Raw genomic sequence first — 16,597 nt, 5'->3', positions numbered from 1 at the left:
CTCTTAATTAAGGGTGGAATAAGGAAATGGAAGTTTATTTTAGATAAGTATGTAAAAGATGTGAAAAAAAAGGGGGAGGAAGACAATTTTGGTTTTGGCTAAGGGTAGAAGGTGAATGATAAGATTGGGAGAAGGAAGGAGTTCAACATCATCCTCTTCCTTATTGCATTGCTTTTGAATTACTATTTCAGGTTAGTGTTCTACTTGTTATCCTAAAATATTTGGTTTTTGAATGTATGTGTTGTGAGGTGATTATTTGTGTACATATGTGTTTTGGGTTGGCTCCCTTCAAGGTTGAGAGCAACCCATGTGTGGGATTGAGGGAGGAAGACACAATGGGAGAAATTTTGTTTTAGTTTTTAGTTTTAAAAAGGGTATGAATACAACTTTACTAGTTTTTAGATGGATTTGTTGCTTAAGAGAAAGTGAAAATCTCACAAATCAAATTTTGCTGAGAAAATACTCCTATATTAGTCTACCCATGTTGAGATCCCCTCACCTCTCCCTCAAATGAACCAAAGTATGGTTCAAAGTGTTGTTAGTCCCCTGTTTTGGATGTATGTGTAATAGTTCTAAGCATTTTGTCAACTTTCTTTTTTTCCTTGTCTATTGTCCTGCATGAATGTTACCTGGATCATTACTGTTACCTCCTAGCTTGGGGGTGGCTGGTTCTCTAGCCTAGGTTGGGAGGTGAGCTTAAAAGAAGCCATGGAAGGGGTTTTCTTTCCTCTATTTTGTGTAGGTTGCATAAATGTGCATTTTAGCAGGTTGCATCCATCTGAGTCTACCTATCAAGAATCAAGGCATATGATAAGTTGGTTCTGTAATTGAAAAAGAAGAGTCAACAATGCCAGGGCCTTACCATAATCATAAAGAGGAAATTTTGTTTGTTCTATCCTGGTATTACCTTGTAATGTGAAAAAAAAGGGGAACAATGCCGATGTAATCACCCTTAGAAAGTCTGTAGTTGTTGTAATGCCAAACTGGGTTGTCATGTTCTTCGTATCTGTTCTAAAACTAGACTATTAGTTCTTTCAAGCTATATTGTAAGCACTTTATCTTGTGTTCTCTCATTGAGTATATTTCAAAAGAAATGAACAGAGGAACAAGAGTAGGAACTTGTAGAGAAAGCTTGTTTCTTAATGTCAACATAAAGAAATTATATTGCTGCGTGCTCTGTAGTTCAATATATATATATAAGTGCAATGAAATCTGTGTTATGTTCTTTCTTGTTGATTAAATAAGGAGCAATGAAACAGAAACTCCAAAAGAAATTATATGCAATGTAATCTTAGTTCTCTAATTGGATAGGCTTTTATCTTTACTGAATAAGATAACATGGTTCAATTCAGAAATGAACACTCTGTCATTGTAGGAGCTAAATAAAATTTAATGTGCTTTGAACATCTAGTATTACAGTCATTAGATAAAACCCTATGTATCTCCAGTATAAGAATGATAAATAATGAAATGGGTATTGGTATATTTCTCGAAAAATAGAGTAAACAATTACAAAACTTTATTCTGGCTTAGTAGTTACATTTAGAGAGAATGATTTTCTTTTATTTAGACACCCTAAATAAAGTAGATGATTATTACTTCAGTACATTTACGCACTACCCTTTTCTAAGGAAATCATATAATGAATAAAAAAGATAGGATTTTGGGTCTGCGTTGTTCTAGATCTCAGCCCTCTTTGGTCACCCAAAGGAAGATGCCAGGTTTAACCTGTTTCTCCTTTGTGGCTCCAAGAGAATCCTCTGCTTGTGGTTTCTTCCTATCTTTACTTTTGAATCAGTGTCATTTCTGGAGTGACACCATCTCTTAGCTTTCCTGTCCCCTATCCTCTCGCCACCAAGGGATGGAATCTTTAGGTCGCAGGCTGTATATCTACCTTGACTATCTCTCTATGAACAGATCACCAAATAAATTAATTCAAAATCAGAAAACGGAGAAAGGAAAAAGAACAAAGTAAAAGCAACATTACAGGTTTCCTGTGTGCATCTTTCCTTAATCCTATAGCCCCAGTTATGGCGATAACCTCCTTTCCAACCTCGCCATTAGTCTCCATCTTCTGTCACTCATGATTTAGCCTGCAAGACAAGAAAAAAAAAACCTAATTTGTGCTCAAAACCAGCCACCGCCTCTTCAGAACAGAGAAAGGAAGAAAAGAAAGAACAAATAGATTCATAGTGGTATTAAAAAAAACCAGGGTTTGATTTTGTATATGATAACAATTTAGGGCAACCACTGATAATACATGAATAGTATTAATCATTATTGTGAGAATTTAAGGTATTGTGTATAATGATAATGATAAGGATTTTTGTAAAGAAAATGAATAATTATAATTTACACACAACTTTCAATACTTGCGATTATGTTATTAAAATGGTGTTAGTTTATTAATGTAACCAAATAGGTAATTTGGAGGCCTCTTCATCATACATGCTTGAAAGTGGATGTATTATACATATGTATATATGTACAATATACATATACATAATATCCACTCTTGAATACCAAATTCATGTTATAATTGTCATGATCAAAAAAGATAAATGTTTCTAATGGATACATTGTACGAAGCCTTAATAATATTATATAAGACTTAAATTCACTTATATATACAATGGTCGCCATAAGTTCTAGGGTTATAAATTTAGTTGGCTTAACGAGCCATCCTTCTTTTGGAGTCAAGCTATCCCTTTTTAGACCAGGCTTACTTGTAAGAAAGCATTTGCCTTGGGTTGTGTGCGATGATGTCTACACTCACCCATGTCATTACTATCACTCCTTCAATCCCTACCCATAATCGATGTGTTACGTGAGCGTTAGATACGTTAAATCAAAAAAAAGAAGCTGAGTTGTGTCATGCCCCATTAGTAAAATTTTGTGCATGACATCTAATAATCGCCAAACTAATACAATGGTGAATACAGAATACAGTTGAACAAATACTGACCGAAATCAAATCCTATAATAAATCTATACGTACGTACTATAAAGAGTGGTATCATGCCGAGTTACCATGTCTAAGTAAGAGGTGGGCAAGTAAATCCAGGGGGAGGGGTGAGGCCACACTGAACAAAGAGCTCCAGTGCAATGGGAAGGATGATGTTCAGTTTCAGAAGCTTAACCCTAATAATTGTACACAAACACAGGGCTGGATATCGCCAAACAGATCATAGCGACTGCAATCAATACTGAACCGTTTCTCATCTTCACTTTTTCTTAATGATCTGAAACATAAGAAAAAGAAAATCAGAATCCACAAGAAATGCTGCCAGTTTAGGCTTGAAGGAGGAGTTTGTGACTTGGGCTGGTTTTATAGGCTATCTGATATATGATATCAATCATCAAACTTTTTGCACCCGTGAACAATTTGACAACTTCAAGTCCGTATGTGATTGTGGGCCTTGGGATTCCAGGCTAAAGTCAAATAATCTCCATTGCACATGTCAAGTCCAATCGTTTCCACATTGGAGCACATGTCATGCTTACAGATCCTAATGTTGTACTTACCATATAAGACATGATTCTAATTAAAGTTGAAAGAATAATTTTACAATGGTAATAAGAGGTGGAACATAATGGTTCAAGAGTGTTGGTAAATATTTAAAAAAATTAAAAAATTGTCATCATTTATATGTCAATTTTTATAAAGGTGCATTCAAGATATTTATACTAGTTATAGTAGTAAGAGATGGAATATAATAGTTGTAAGGTGTTAACAAGAATAATAAAATATAAAATAAAAACATATATTAAATTAATCATTATGAGGTAATACCATTGCAATTATTGCAATTTTATTTAGTTTAATTGGTTATTTAAATAACGATTGTCAATTAATTACAAATGAATATTTCATTTTTTACCTCTTTTTTTCTAAAATCTAAATATAAGCTTTTTATGTTTATAAATTATGATAATTATTTTTAGGTAACATGATCCACTAAAATAGTTTAAAGAAGAATTTTAGTAAATGGATCAATAATAATTATTATTAATTAATCTTAGAACAAATTATTGGCAAACCAACTTAAGTTTTACTACACAAATATTCTTTGAATTGGATTTTTTTGTAGTCAATGACTTGTTCACAAGGATTCTCCATATGCAAGCATTTTCAAAAAAACATTAAAAAAAAAGAAAAAAATAACTATTATAAACTATAAATTAATATTAACATAGGATTTTTTTTCTTACTATACCTGAAAAAGGAGGAGGCCAAAGCCTTTTATTAGCACAAAGGTTTTATCAAGACTCCCTTAGGCTTCAATAGAAACCAAGGGTTTTTCCAGGTACCCATAACTTGATTAATGGGTTTTACAAGACTCTCACAACTAGAATTGGATTTTGAATTCAATCCCACAACCAACAACATTTTGGATTTTGAAAGGGCTCCCACAACCCACAAACATTCACATTGAAACAAACTGGAATTGGTTTTTGAATTCAATCCCACAACCGACAACATTTTGGGTTTTGAAAAGGCTCCCACAACCCACACAAGAAAGGTTTGACATAGATTTTGTTTGTTGAACTATGATTTGATACCAATATGTATTTGATTTATAAAAAACCTATAACCTGATAGATTTTTTTTCCTTTCATTAACATAAAAAATGAAGTCACCTTATGTTGTGTAGTATAGCTTGTATATCATTACCTAAATATTATAGGACCATACAGGTTTATTTTTCTACTATGAATAGGGGACTGGATATATATCATACATGCTATATACTTTATTTACCTAAAGATTATAGGACCATATGAGTTTATTTTTCTGGTCTGGATAGCAAACTAATATATTTCCATTATGTATGTGGCTTTAATATTTCTTGGTATATTTGGTGCCAATACGTTTGCATTTACCTTCGGGTTGATCATGATTATAGGTAATTAATTTAGTTAGAAATCCAATAGAAATATATTTATTTTTGAATTACACAAGAAAATACTTTCATGAAAGTTATGTCATCTTTTCTTGGTGTCAAGTTTTGTTTTGAAAAGCTATTTTAATCCTTTTTTTGAAAAAAGATGAACTTGAAAACATAAAATATTAGGAAAATCTGATAGTTGCCATTCTTCAACAAGACTTTAAATTATGTTCTTCAATATCAATAGTAATAATAAATTGAGGTTTAATTTATAATAGATTAGTTATTCCTTCTAATTTTTATTTTTAAAACTAAATTTTAATTAAATGTTTTTTCAATTTTTTTTGGTTTTCATCTCTATAATAAATAACAAACAATGAATAGTTATTTTATATGAATGTCTAACATTCTTTGTAATTTTTTTATGGACCAAATTTTTACTTTAGTGTTAACTTTTAATTAAAGCCGTTTTCACGTTTCCCCTTTTTCTTTCACAATTATCTCTTTAATAAATAATAAACAATGAATAGTTACATTATATCTATGTCTAACATTCTTTGTAAATTTTCTATAGACCAAATTTTTACTTCAATGCTAAATTTTAATTATCTCCTTCCACTTTTCCCCTAAAAAATTTTATAATAGATTTGTGATAAATCAATAAAAAAATAGGCGCCTCTAGAAAGATATCTCTCCCCTTATTTATATATATTATTAAGTATATATAAGTTAGTATTATATCATACTAATATATATATACAATTTATTCTAACAATCCATCTCACTTTCTATTCTAATTAGTACAAATTATAATTGACAAAGATGATGTAAACATTGCCTGTCACAATCTTTACCAACCAAATACATTATTACATTACTCTCAAACTACGTACTTACCCCTAAATAATTATGTCATGACAACTCAACAACCAACCACATAATAAATGCTTTACCTCAATTTATATCAACAACTACTATAGTTTTCAATACTATAAAAAATATACTCAGTAAATCACTCTTATTTATTTAACAAAATAATTATATATTTTAATAAATAAAATAATAAATAATATTTGTTAAACTAACTATATAATAAATATGTATTAAATTGTTTTGTTTTTTAAATTTTATAACATTTAACAAATAAACCATATAAATACTTCTGTACTAAATAAAATTATTTCTAAAATTTTAGGTATTTTAAATTATTTGATACATTTTAACTATTAAATTGTTTATTTATTTCTAATTTTATAACAATTAACAAATAAACCATATAAATACATCAGTACTAAACAAAATTGATATTTGAAAATTATTTAATACATTTTAGCAATTAAACTATATATATTAGTACTTAATAGTGGGATACAGCTTATCATCTTGAGTAACATAGTGAAATCAATGTTTGGAATATAGCAGAAATATCTCCATCAGAGAAACGTAAAATATTTTCCGTAAGCCAAAGAATCTTGTACCTCACCCGTCTGTTTTATACCTAATAAAAATATCACAATATATACATCTTAAAATTTCTGCATAATACAAAAACTATAAGTTGCACAAAAATTTCTGCATAATACAAAAACTATAAGTTACAAAACTCCTCACAACTAGTAAACATCGCCTCCAACTATGTAATGATTGCGTTAAGCAGCGAATTGGCTTTCAAGGACAAAGGCTTCGTATGGAGAAAGGAAATATGGATGGTATTCCATCCGCATCATTAACTATAAAATATCTCCAGTTCGTTTTCTATGAATATCCTCTACTTGTGCATGACACCTCATATTAACCAGTAGAACATGACTTGTAATGTACTTTCAACAATATATTAAATTATAAATTCCTAGCGCTACACTGCATCATTTTACCTCTCAGTATATTTTTCATAGATTGTCTGTGCTGAATTTTTTTCACACGAAGAATATGAAAGCGGTACTATCTTTAACTTTCTACTTATTTTTAAGGTTTAGTAGAGGCTATGTCCATTAAGATCTGTTTAGCTTGTCATATTTAGAATTTATTGGAGAAATCTCAATTGGTTTTGAATCAATTTTGCTCGGAATGATTCATTGTATGGCATGGTTACTCTCTAAGATATGTATAAGAACCACATTCTAAAAAGCTTATGAGAGAAAGAAAGAAAGAAAGATTCTTTTACAAGTTCATGATGCAGGGCAGTTTGTATATGTGTCTACATATGGCTTTTAGCAATATGAGATTACCTTGTATTTCTTGCAGGCACCACCTAACTGTTCTACAAATGAGGCATACATATCTTCCCTTGTGTGGGATTTGAACTTGTCACCTCTCTTTCAAGAACACAAATGATAAATAAAAAAATGCAATAATAAATCATTAATATTTTCATAAAAAAAACCACAAACATATATTCATTTTTTAACTATTTAAAAAAAATATCTTCTCAAATTTCAAACTTCAACATCTATGTCAATAGATTTTCTAAACTCTTCAATACTATAACAATTTTCTCTTGCATTCCCAGGTGCTAGACAGTATTTGATTGCAATTTAGATCTCAACTTCTTCACAGGAACCGTCCAAAATAACTTTAAAACATTTGTATTCTAGTTTGATCTATTAGTTTTGTATGACCATGCAAATATATAATTTGTTTGAAAATTTAATATAATATTCTATGGACATAATTGGTCCTCTTCCATGCAAGAAAATGGACAATTTTTAAAAATCTGTCCACATAACTCCCCAAAAATAAATACCAACTATTACATCTTTGTGTGTTTGGTTATCACAATACAAAGTTCATACTGAAATCAATCAATGGTCAATTTGATATTGGTAGTGGCATATACAATCCTATATGTTGCACACAATCATTAACTGCTTGGCATATTCTACATCTTGATACATACCTTACCACATTTATGTTCACCTTAGGCAAAATACTTGTCCTCCACCTAAAAAATTATCTTATTTATACTAAATTGTTAATCTAAACTTGAAGTTCTCTTATAGAATCATCTAGAATATTGAGTTAGTTCCATCTAAATAGATACCATGTTTGATAATATGTTGATTATGAATAGTATTAGTACTTCACTAATTGAAATATTCTTTGTTTGGATAAAAAAATTTCCCAATTTCAGGTAGGAATCATATATAAATGCTAATTTTTTTTCTCAAAGCATTCAATGATTGATTCCAGTTCCTTGAATTATGGTTTATAATAAAAGTATTCTCCAAAAATAAATAGACCCACTTTGCATGTTTGTTATCTAATGTTTTTTGAATGTTCAAACATAGTAAGGCTTCATGATTTTTTAAATAAAATAAAATTCATTAGATTAAATAATTTTTCTAACATCTTACTATCTATATAATAACTTACAATTCAATAACATATATAGAATACATGAAACATCATAAACTACTACAAAAAACTTAGCAAAATCTATTTCTACTAGGATAAGGGCCTCTTTTACTTTTTTACAATAATTGAAAACCTTCTATTATTACCTTGCCACCCAAATTAGTTCCCCATTATGTCATCTACGATAGTGTAATAATACTATTAAAATTATTAATAATAATTTTATTAAAGGTTTCTAAAACATTTAAACTTTTATCCGATGAAGGGTGTCCCCTTTGACTTTCAATTTTCAAATTGTCTACCTAGCCTAGGAAATTTGGAGTGAAAATATCTTAATGGTTAAAGTCAACTGATTCAGAGATTTTGGTGCTATAGATAAAATTACTAAATCCAAGAATTGGCTAGCTTATGCTAGAATTTGTGTTTGTGAAAAATGGGAAAGTTCTCCCTACATAGATTTTATTAGCCTCTAAATTTGGAGTTTGAGTACAATAAATCAGCTATGAATATTCTACAATAATTTCCCATATTAATGGCAAAGTAGGACATAATAGTACTTCTTGCTGAAGAAGTAGGAAAACTCGGAAAGTTTGGAAGAAGAAAGAGCTTATACCAAAGGTTCCCTTTTCCCAATCCATTAAGAAAGATTCATAAAGATGAAATTATTAATACTAATGATGGTTGGAAGATGGATTCCTCTCTCAATACTGGGAGGTGTAATGATGGTTTTGATAGTAACTCCTCTTGTCTCAAGAAGAAAAGATGTAAAGAATGAAAGAGTAAGAATCATTCTATAGAGTGTTTGAAGATGGATGTCTCATCCAATTCTATAAGGTGGAAAGATGGAAATACTGTTATCCTCACCCATAATCTTAAACAATTTAGGTTAGAGGATCCTAATCTTAATTTTTTCAAAAAACAAACTATTATGGAGCAGTTTTTTAAACCACATTGATGGGTTGGCTAGCTATTTGCATCATTTCTCTATTTGTTTTTGGTTTTGCTGCTAAGTGCAAATTTTGTTTTTATTTTGGGTGCAATTTTATTGTCTCTCCTCTTGCTTGTCACTTGATGTCTTACTGAGCTTAATGTTCTTGTGTTTAAGGTTATGGGCCCTTTCAAAACCCTATTTTCCCTTTTTGTCCAAACTTTCGATGGTTGGTTTCTAATCTGTTATAGTAGTTTGGAACCTCTACCCACTCAGATTTATAAAAAATATGTAAACTTCTAACCATTATATGTTTCTCAAGGTAGGCTAAATGCATAATTTTACTAAACTGAAAATAAAAAAATATTGAAAAATACATAATAAGCTCATTTAATTAAATAATAGAATATTATTTAATTAAATGGATAAATACAAAATATTGACAATGATGTGACAAATGGTAAAAAAAATTTAATGAACAAATGATTAATTATTAATGTGATATATATCTAATTAATCTTGAGATTAATAGGTGTTGGTATGCTAATCTCTCTTAGGTGGCAATTAATGTGTTAAATTTTAATGATCTTATCAAATGTATTAGCACATTGAACTTGCATATGAAAGAGCATCTTGATTTAAATTTTGAACAAACACATTAACAAGTTGTTGTTTAAAAATGCGATAAGGGTAATTTCTTGCTACATTTATCCATCCTTGTATAAATAAAACAAACATCTCCCCATTTCTCAATTTTGTGTTTCTCAAATCAACCATGCAAACCTCATGTTCAATGTTGTACAAAAGTTCAAGATTTCTTTTTTTCTAATCCATTAAAGGACTTGATCGCATGTAAATTTGAAAGCCACTCAATAGCTTGAGTTCTCCGTGATCTTGGAAAGAGACACATAAGGTATGTGCCATTGTAATCCACCTCCACATAAGCTAGATAGAAATCTCTTACATGCTCATGAGAATAACATCTTCCTTATACTTGTCAAATTTATGAACCTCAAAATGTTAGGGAAATGGTATCATGGGTATAGATATATCAAAGGAATAAGGGCATATGTCATCAAGTGTGTAACTCTTCTTAGTTTGTGTCATCTTCATATTTGCTATATTTAATTGCAAGAGCTTTGTATCTAGGATGCCATGTCACTTAGGGGTGTTAATGGACATAAATTGAGATCTTAAGTGGAAATAGGTGGTTGAATTTTGTGAGATGTAATAGGAGGCAAGAGATTGAATAGGTGAATCCAAGGGCTTGAGTAGGTGAAATTTGGCTTTGGTAAGCATAGACATGAGAGACCATTGCTTTGGTTTGTTGATAAATTGAGGCATTGGAGGCCAATGGCTGACTTTTCTGGTAGATAGAAGCAATGTGGGATGTGGTTTGATGTGCTATAGATGAGAATGGAAGGTGAGATGCTTCTTGGATCACTTGTGAAGGAATTTGTGGGAATGGCATGTCTATGGATGAATATATAGAAGATGCCATTAGAATGGATGGATTTTACATAGGCTGGTCTATGATAGTGGAGGTATCAAAGCTAACTAGCATTGTGAGTCCAATAAAATGGATGAAAAGTGAAATAAACCAACTCAAAATTCTATATACTCACTAAAGATAAAATGTTTCTTTTTAAACTTGGAATAGACAAGTGTGGGACCAAGAAAAAAGAAAAAATGAGAATGACTACAAAAAGAAAGGAGATCCAACTTAGAATATTATGCATTTAAAAAATGATATGACAAGATTCTCAGATCCTCATCCTATTTTTGAAATCTTTTCAATTGTGTATTTTTTATTGAAGTTTGCAAGTTATTTTTCTTTAGGTGTGACTGTTTTGGATTTTTTTATTTTTTGTTTTTGTTTGATGGTGTCTTTGGCAAGAGATATAAAAATAACATGCAAGGAAAAAAATCACATTAATAATATCTCTATTCACAAACATAAAAGGCTTTCTTATTTTAATTTTTTTTAATGTGAATTGATGCAATAAGAAATATAATATAAACACACTTTTCCTATGGATTAATTTATATTTTTTTCCCCTATTTGTTTCAAGTAGGGTAGGTAATATAAAAACACATATACATAAGACACATAAAAAAGAGAACTTAGGGGATATTAAGAAATATTTATGTTCTCAAGAAATGATGGCAAGAAAGGTTCAACTAAACATTACAAGCTTAAATAGAGGTATTTGTTATATACTACAAAGGTACATTGAGACCTAAATTCATAGATGAAAGAGAATCACATGTGCCATACAAATAGAAAGAGAGGGTAACCCATTCTACACCTTCACTTCTCTAAGGTATAAATTTCTTAGATACTTATCCCAAATTGACAGGATTATACTTTCAAGAGGCATGTCTTTTGACTTAATCCTTGATCTTTATACTTCACTCAAACATGGGAGTAGAGTTTGTCCCCTAGAGTTATCACTTCTCTAAGAAACCCCCTTAAAAGAAAAGAAAGATCACTTATTTCTAATCGCTCAAGTTTGCCACATATATGTCGGAGGAGAGAATACATAAGCAAACCTTGGGCATTAAAATGCAATATTTTATTTTAGATATAAAATAAAAATTGTAATGTTAATTTTAAACCTAATTTTAATATGAGTAAGACACAGAAAGGAAGATGATCTAAAGAAATAAATGATTTTATAATTTATATAGAAAATAGTATGATCACTTTAAAAATGTAAATGAGAGGGTTTAGATAAAGATTTTTTTGTGAATAAGGACATATCCTAAGTAGTTCTTGGTTAGCACCTATTCACACATATTAATTTTACGTAGGATAGTTTAGTTGTCACATGAAACAATCATTTAATATTGTTCATGTTAGTAATGCTAGTTGTCATTCTAGATAGAGATGAGTCACTATTATGCATATAATTTTGTCTCAAGGGTAGTTGTGCCTAATCCATCATCTCTTTCCTATATAATATATTTTATTTTTACATTGTATCATATCAATTCATACAAAGTTATTGTCTATCATTTTACTTTTACTTCATTATTCATTACTACTCAATTTGTAACATTCTAATGTGGTTGGATAGTTTCTTGTTCAATCACTTGAAGTGTAGCCATCTTCATCATGGATTCCTAATCTCTCCCAAAAAAGTGAACATATATTTAATGCTTTTAAATCTTGTTTAGAAACCCTTGAAACAAAATGATTAGCATCAAGCTTTCTTTTATCAGATCTCAATTCAAGTGTGTGAAAGCATGCCAAAAATGATAATCCAAATAAAATAAATGTATGCACAAATTGACTCCTTATTAAAATAGAAAATATAATAGAACTCTTTCAAGTATCATAAAGTAAGGTTATGATGCAATAAAAATATGTAAAGAAAATATAAGCTCATCATAAGATTACAATATTAATTATTTTGTTTTGACCTAGTCAAATAAGGTATGATTATTTACAATATTTTTCACGCAAAAAATGATAATATAAATAAGATATCACTATTAAATTTTTGGTATCTTTCCCAAAAAGTAAAAAATTAAAAATCTTTAATTTGTCCCCTAGTAAGTAGATCTATTAAAAAACCTTAGTTTTTAAAGATCTGATTTTATTTTAATTATTTGACATTAAAATAAAAAATGCAAATAATAGACACTTTTTATAATTATAACACCTTTATAGAACTATAATTGTTTTCCAACAATTTGTTAATTAGTGACAAAAAAAAAAAAAGCTATGAAAAAACTGTTATAACTCACTCAAAATTGATGATTTGAACCTAATTTTTGGACTGTAAACTCTAGATATGATTACTAACTTTCAATATAAAAACTATAGGAAAATTTATTTAACCATTTGACATATATGAGAATATATTTTAAAACATTAGTGTTTTAATCTTTAGTTATATCTATGTGAGGTGAAAAATGATGATGACAAACTATTGAAAAACCACAAATATCCAACGAAAAACAATCCTAGTTCTACAATAAAACATTCACTATACACCAATGAAGAAACCTAAGAACATGCAAATTAACAAATTTAAACAATAGTACCATTCACATGCTAAGAAGGGTTTGATCTCCATTGTCTCCTATGTCCATTGATCTTGTTTGATATACTTTCTCTTAGATTTTTTATTGTGCACAAGAGCTCAACAAAGAACAGATTGTTGTTGTAAAGTCACTTGATTGCATAATGATTGTTGGATTAGATTATGATTTGTTATTAGGCTTGAGAGGATGAGGGAATTCTCTTATATAGAAGAAAATTTAGAAAATAAAGAGATACAATTAGGAAGTGAAAGAAATAATAAAATAATGAATGGGTAGGTAGAGGAAAATAAAGAGATAAATGATGTGTCATATAGTGAAAAAGATAATGACTTAAATAAATAAATAAAGATATATTTAATTAATAGAGGAAGTAGGACCAATTAAATAAATAAATTAAATATTTACTTAATTTAAGGAAAAGGTAATTTAAATAAATAAAAATATTTATTTAAATAAGGAAAGACTAGAATAAGATTAATGAATTAATTAAACAAATAAATATTTATTTAATCAAGCTAGGACAATTTTAGGTGTCCACAATATCTGTACAAGGTTCGTCTTCAATTTTTTTGAAGAAAGCAACAACATAAGATTGGGAAAACCTTCACAAAATATAGATCTAATCGAGATATGGGATGCCACTAGACTTGAAAAAGTGTGAATGATTAAAATTTGAATCAAAATAACATGGAAACAATGCAATGCAAGATCTAAAACCTATATTCACCAAATCACTCGAGTAAGTGCACAAAGTTGTGTCCACTTAGTGTGGAAGTTTTACACCTAGAAAAAAATGGCAAATCTCACAGAGTGCATGAGAAACGAAACAGGATCCCGTTTCACATAGGGATCCTGAGCCAAAATTTGAAACGGGATCCCGTTTAGCTTCGAGATCTCAAGCCTAGATCTAAGATATGGGATCCCATTTCAAAAACAAAACGGGATCCCATTTCCTTTTTTTTTTTTTTTTTTTTTTTTTTTAAACTACAAGCTATATATACATGAAATATAAAATTTATATATAATTCACATTTCCCTTTGTATTTTTTTTCCTTTTTATCTCACTTTATCCCCTCTCTCCCAGAATCTAAAACTATGTCTCTACCTCTCTCTCACGTCCTTAATTGTTTACTCTTTATCTTCGCTATCTCTATACACCTCCCCTTACCCCCTACCTACCTATATTTCTCTATATATACATCTCTGCCTCTCTCTTAATTTAACATCTCTCTCTCCCAACAAACTTATCTTTCTCTACATATGTCATAATAGGTCCTACTAAGAGGTCTTCTGTCATAATTGGTCCTAGTAAGAGGTATAATGTCTTAATAGATCCTCTTAAGGGGTCTTATGACATAATAGGACCTATCATGTCATAATATGTCATAATAGGACCTATTATGTCACAATGGGACCTATTATGACATAATAGGTCCCATTATGACATTATAGGTCCTATTATGTCATAATAGGTTTTATTATGACATAATACCCTTAACAAGTCCTAGTAAGGGGTATAAAGTCATAATAGGTCTTCTTAAGGATTTTTATGACATAATATGACCTATGATGTCATAATAGGACCTATGATGACATAATAGGACCTATGATGACATAATAGGACCTATTACATCATCATAGATCTTATTATGTCATTATTAGTCCTATTATGACATAATACCCTTTAACGGGTCCTACTAAGGGGTATAATGTCATAATAGGTCCTCTCAAGGGGTCTTATGACATTATAGGACATATTATGACATAATAGGTCCTATTATGTGATAATCGATCTTATTATGTCATAATAGATCCTACTAAGGGGTCTTATGTCATAATAGGTCCTCTTAAGGGGTCTTATGATGTCATAGGACACTGTTATGATGTAATAGGCCGTATTATGTCACAATAGGACCTATTATGACACAATAGGACCTATTATGTCACAATAGGTACCATTATGTCACAATGTGACCTATTATGACATAATAGGTCATATTATGACATTATAGGTCCTATTATGTCACAATGTGACCTATTATGACATAATAGGTTGCATTATGACATTATAGGTCCTATTGTGTCACAATAGGTTCTATTATGACATAATACCCCTTAACTCTCTCTCAAATTACCATCTCTCTCTCTCTACTAACTTATCTTTCTCTACATATGTCATAATAGGTCCTACTAAGGGGTCTTATGTCATAATAGGTCCTAGTAAGAGGTATAATGTCATAATAGGTCCTCTTAAGGGGTCTTATGACATAATAGGTCGTATTATGATATAATAGGTCGTATTATGATATAATAGGTCGTATTATGTCATAATAGGCCCTATTATGTCACAATGGGACCTATTATGACATAATAGGTCATATTATGACATTATAGGTCCTATTATGTCACAATAGGTCCTATTATGATATAATACCCCTTAACAATTCCTAGTAAGGGGTATAAAGTCATAATAGGTCCTCTTAAGGGGTTTTATGACATAATATGACCTATGATGTCATAATAGGACATATGATGACATAATAGGACCTATTACATCATCATAGATCCTATTATGTCATTATTAGTCCTATTATGACATAATACCCTTTAACAGGTCCTAGTAAGGGATATAATGTCATAATAGGTCCACTTAAGGGGTCTTATGACATAATAGGGCATATTATGAAATGACAGGTCCTCTTAAGGGGTCTTATGACATTACATGACCTATTATGACATAATAGGTCCTATTATGTGATAATCAACCCTATTATGTCATAATAGGTCCTACTAAGGTTTGTCTTATGTCATAATAGGTCCTAGTAAGAGGTATAATGTCATAATAGGTCCTCTTAAGGGGTCTTACAACATAATAGGTCCTATTATGCCATAATAGGTCCTATTATGTGATAATTGATCATATTATGTCATAATAGGTCCTATTATGCCATAATAGGTCCTATTATGCCATAATAGGTCCTATTATGTGATAATTGATCATATTATGTCATAATATGTCCTACTAAGGGGTCTTATGTCATAATAGGTCCTAGTAAGAGGTATAATGCAAAAATTGGTCTTCTTAAGGGGTCTTATGACACAATAGGACCTATTATGACATAATAGGTCGTATTATGTCACAATAGGACCTATTATGACATAATAGGTCGTATTATGTCACAATAGGACCTATTATGACATAAAAGGACCTATTATGTCACAAGAGGACCTATTATGATATAATAGGTCATATTATGACATTATAGGTCCTATTATGTCACAATAGGTCATGTTATGACATAATACCCCTCAACTCTCTCTAAACATATCATCTCTCTCTTCCAACTAACTTATCTTTCTCTAAATATGTCAT

At 30.0% G+C, this 16,597-nt stretch overlaps 1 long non-coding RNA gene across 1 annotated transcript; it reads right to left on the bottom strand.

Moving 5' to 3' along the window:
* Nucleotides 1-1,534: 1,534 nt before the first annotated feature.
* Nucleotides 1,535-3,279, bottom strand: LOC131044008 (uncharacterized). Its single transcript, XR_009372439.1, has 3 exons — nt 3,031-3,279; nt 1,988-2,093; nt 1,535-1,907 (listed from the first exon to the last, which is right to left on the bottom strand). It is a non-coding gene; the product is annotated as an uncharacterized LOC131044008 (long non-coding RNA).
* Nucleotides 3,280-16,597: the final 13,318 nt, after the last annotated feature.

Source organism: Cryptomeria japonica, chromosome 5 (genome assembly GCF_030272615.1).
Source record: "Cryptomeria japonica chromosome 5, Sugi_1.0, whole genome shotgun sequence".
Classification (NCBI taxonomy): Eukaryota; Viridiplantae; Streptophyta; class Pinopsida; order Cupressales; family Cupressaceae; genus Cryptomeria; species Cryptomeria japonica.
Note: the sequence above shows the minus strand (reverse complement) of the source record. Positions and strands in the feature narration are given on the sequence as shown.